Consider the following 4816-nt stretch of genomic DNA (forward strand, 5'->3'; position numbering starts at 1 on the left):
AAGTCACATTCTGGGAAATTTGGGGAATCACCTCGAGTGGCTGCTGTTGGAAGGGGGAGACATGTTGTTTATTTCAATTTTAAAATTCATAAAAGTGTTGTCTTTAGACGTGTTTACCTCTAAAATAATTCCATCTCTTTCATTTCAGTTTTTCTACTGCGATACAGAAGAAACGAAGTACTAGATTCTAAAACCCCATTCCCCTCCCCCATAAGTACACCATGGTCATCATCGCCGTCTTGTTTTACACTTTTCTTGTTTTGGCGTGGACACTGACCCTTTGGCAGATTTGGCTGTAGAAGAGGTAATAACATAATGACTTTACTTCACTTCAGGGGTCACTGGTTTTTTTTTTTCCCTTTTTTCTTCATTATTTTCCACTTTACAAAAGCAGGGATTTTGATTTTTGGGTGGGCCAAACTTTTTCACTTAAAATCTTCTGTTTGGGTAATAATTTGGGTAAAACATAAATGAACTTCCCTCTTGTGTTTCTATTGTTACATAGAAAATAAGGTCCTCAGTGTACTTTAGGGCCATGACCATGTTCAAAATGACATATTGTTTTGCAGAATTTCATTCATAGGCTACCAGACTCATCAGAGCATCAGACAGATTTAACATTGAGAGATCATGCATTTCACAGACACAATATTAAATATATATATCGATTGTGTTTTTTTCCAGGCTCTGTGCAAGCCAATGCAGCTGCACCAAGCCAACCGACATATGCTACTGTATCAACAACCAGGAAGAAGAACGGTATTTCCTCTAACCTTATAGACCACAGTTAGCATGCTACTCATTTACATTGTTTGACGTAACTTGAGACTCAGTTATTTAAGTTTCTGTATTAGTTTATATTTTTTTCTATTTGAAACAAGCACAAGTTATTGAACAAAAATAAAAAACTGATCAGATTACAACATGTGGAACAAGCCAAAGCTCCAAAGAGCCTTCGCAACACTTTGTGCAGCATAAATACCAATGAATACAAGCTAATCGTGAGACGTTGTGGTTTTAAACAACTGCAGAACCAATTGTGTAAAAGAGACATTAAGTTTATATGTTTCAACTGACTGTTTCTGTCAGATAAAAACTGGCTTCACAGCTGGGTCAGAATTAAAATTAATCATAGCATTGCTAATCCCAATATCTGTGAATGATGTATTTGTATAACAAAGACACATGTGTAGTTTTTTATTTGTCTTCACAGCAGCAGAGTCCAGAGTTCGCTCAGTGACACGAGACCCTGTTGACAATGACATCTGCTATTCTACAGTTAAGTATGTAAGTCAGATATGGTCTTTTATCTTGTCCTCTTCCTATGACCACGTTCTTGCTGTCCACTAATAGAAAGAAAACTCAAAAGCAACTTAAAAACCTTGAGCCAGTGAGCTCCACCTCTTCTGTCAGTGCAGCATCTACACATCCTGTATGAATCTTCAACACTTTAATCTCTGTCTCTAAGGACTGATTCTATTGTCATGTCTTTAAGACAGTGTCATTTAAATGGTCGAGGGGCTTTGCTTACTAAATTTCTTTCTATAATCTACAACTTGCATGATATTTGTTGCAGGTTGCTAAGCGATGACTGAAAGGAGGAGCTCCATGATCTACATGAAAACTAATAAGTAACACAATTAGAGCCAGAATTGTTGTAGTTACTGTACAAACTGAAATAGAATAGTTGACATTCTTTTGACCTCACACTTGTGTTCTGTGTTATAAATTTAAACTATTTTATCAAGTCTGACAGTGTGTGCGCTTTAACCAACACATCAGAGAGGTTTCGGTTTATTTTCATCAGGCAGTTTAACCAACTTGTTCCATCAGCCACATCTGTTCACACAGTTTCTCACCAGATGAACTCTGCTGCTGGTGCTAAACATGCTGCGGTTGTTTATGTATCTGAAGGGGTTCTATTGCTTTTTTAGTTTGTGGTCAGCGACAAGACGAGAATTCATTGTAAGATTTTCATAGATGAGAATAAAAGTCATGTGCTACACGTCAGAGCGTCTCTGTGTGTTTGTTCCGTGGTACAAAATGTCAATGTTTTCTAACGTGTGTCATGATAATTATAACTATAGCAGAACGTTCCTTGGCTTTTAAATTCATCCACGTCCTCATGAAATAACCTGTGGTACAGTCACTTTCACACTGACAATGGTCTTATGAAATAATAATACAGACTGGCTGGGCCGAGTTACGTTTAATCAAACCACTTTTAATGACAAACATTTATCATTCTGTTGTGCTGGGGACCCACACTATGTGCCACTGCGTTGGTGGCGTGAGGTCTGGTCGTAGGGATAGTTGGTTACAGAAATGCACTGAATCTAACAACAAAGTCAGAGTTGCAACAGTGTTGACATGTGATTCAGTTCAAGATAAAGCGGTGGATCTGTTAAGAGACACAGGCGCTGTGTTTAAAGGCCCATTTAAGGTAGTACCATACTGGACACTGTAACATGCATTTGTAGCCTACATTTATACTTGTACCTTGTCAGTCTGACTCACTCTAACTTTTCTATGAGAATTTCTGCCAACGCAATGTGTGCATTTGGTTCTGACACAGGGTGTCAACATTTTATAAGATGATGCAGTTCTATTCTTACAGCTGAATATTGTATTGTTTTAGTGTGTGTGACCATCAGTGGCCCTCCCTGGGAGCTAGTTTGTTGGTATTTATTGAGTGGAGTGACCTTTTGTGGCAGGGAGGACATGGCTACACCTCGCCCCCTCACTCAGGTTTGAGGGGTCCAGGGGGGTTCTGTGCAGATCTCTGGAGAAATGGTCTGGAGAGTCAAGGGGGGTAAGGGTGTCCCAATAGAGGCCATAAGTCAGAGATAGGGCAAATAGTGAAAGAGTGAAAGAGCAGTCCAGTCCTTATTAGACGGGACTCATCAGTTCTTTTATTTATTTATTTTTTTTTTATTTATTTTCTCATCAGTTCTTATTGATGTGATCCAGCACAAGCTGGTGGGTGACATCACACATTCATGTGGGCATTCCCTAAATATCTAAATATGAGACCATCAGAGGCCAGAGTCAGGTCAGGGGGGTCAGACCCATGCCCAGAAAACCAACAGTATAGTGCACATGGGTTCCCCCCACCAGCAACATCTCATGCGCCGAACTCTTTCCCTCGACAGTGTAGACCCAGAGACAACCTACCAGGGGGGAGACTGCAGGACGAGGGATCCCCCATCGTCCACAGGAAAACCCCAGGCCATACAAGGGAGAGGGGAAGTTGTGAGACACCACCTGGCCACTGTCCAACTGAGGTCACCAGCGCTGACAGCCGTCAAGGCAGCAACCATGAACCAACACCAACGAGGCAAATGGCATTTTTGGATTACCATGACTCGGATGATTGAAATCTATCTTACTTGAAAGTTGAAATCTATCTTACCTTCTCATCATCTGTGGTACAGCAGATTAGACTGCTCTGTGTGTGAGAATAGTAACACTTGCCAAGTCAATTTTATGTTGAAAACACAATTTGTAAGAAAGTGTACTTACCCTTTGTTTCCTTTTACTTGTAGGCTAAAATATTATATTGCCACCAGCTCCGCAACAAGGCGATGTAAAGGGGCAGCCAACTTGGCGAAGCCCTCCACAAAGCGCCGATAGTAGCTCGCAAACCCAAGAAAGGACCGCAGCTCCAAGATGGTGGTGGGAGGCTGCCAGTCGGCTACCACTGCGACCTTGCTGGGGTCGGTGGAAACACCTTCGGCCGAAATGATGTGGACCAAGTAACGCACCTCTTGTTGGAAAAACGCACATTTAGACAACTTCGCCTTCAGACCTTCATGCTGTAACCGCTGCAGCACCAGTTCCAACCTTTCCAGATGTTGATGAAAGGTGGAGGAGAAGACCACAATGTCGTCCAGATACAAGAGCAACGACTGACACTGCTGATCCCCAAAAACCCGTTGCATGAGTCGTTGGAACGTGCTGGGTGCATTACACAACCCGAAAGGCATGCGGTTCCATTCAAAAAGTCCGAAAGGAGTACAAAATGCGGTCTTGGGCCGGTCGGCCTCTGCCACCGAAACCTGATGGTACCCGCTGGCTAAATCCATAGTGGAAAACCAGCGGGCTCCAGTGAGTGCATCCAGCGATTCCTCAATCCGAGGGAGAGGAAATGCGTCCTTTCTCGTTCTGCTGTTAAGTTGCCTGTAGTCTACGCACAAACGCAGACTTCCATCCTTCTTTTTAACTAGCACAATTGGTGAAGCAAACGGACTGCAGCTCTCCCGGATGACCTGCGCACCAAGCAGCTGGTTAATGTGCTCTCTGACCGTTTCATATTCCGATGGCGGAATACGCCGGTAGCGCTGACGGACTGGAGTTTCATCAAGAAGTGAGATTTCATGTGTTACCAGGTTGGTGTAACCCAGGTCACTGTCATGAGAAGAGAATACAGAAGCGTATTTCCACAGAAGAAGTCGAGCCTCTTTCTGCTCCTCAACGGACAAAGCAGACAAATCAACTGCATCAATTTGATCTCGCAGTGTAGGAGTCACAGCCTGGGACGCAACCGTAGCCAGGTAAGATGGAACTTCCTTAATCCCAGAAGGTGAGCTCACCACACAAACCTCACGTAAAGCGCCAACTTCTGTACGAGGGTAAAGCAACACATCAGAAGTGCCCACATTAACGACAGGTATGTACACAGTCCCTCTCTCAACTCGAACCAGTGCTGGAGATGTCAGCAGCCCAGCGGGGAGGCCCTGCTCAGAAGGTTCAAAGAGAACAGTAACCCCAGAATACTGGGTAGAACAAGTGGCTGGAACAAACTGCATAGTGCCAC

The 4816-nt window shown here is 43.2% G+C and overlaps 1 long non-coding RNA gene across 1 annotated transcript; it reads left to right on the forward strand.

The window, feature by feature from the left end:
- Positions 1–267: 267 nt before the first annotated feature.
- On the forward strand, positions 268–1968 carry LOC125010446. The gene is made up of 4 exons (XR_007113075.1): positions 268–304; positions 685–759; positions 1214–1287; positions 1577–1968. It is a non-coding gene; the product is annotated as an uncharacterized LOC125010446 (long non-coding RNA).
- Positions 1969–4816: the final 2848 nt, after the last annotated feature.

Source organism: Mugil cephalus, chromosome 1 (assembly GCF_022458985.1).
Source record: "Mugil cephalus isolate CIBA_MC_2020 chromosome 1, CIBA_Mcephalus_1.1, whole genome shotgun sequence".
Lineage (NCBI taxonomy): Eukaryota > Metazoa > Chordata > Actinopteri > Mugiliformes > Mugilidae > Mugil > Mugil cephalus.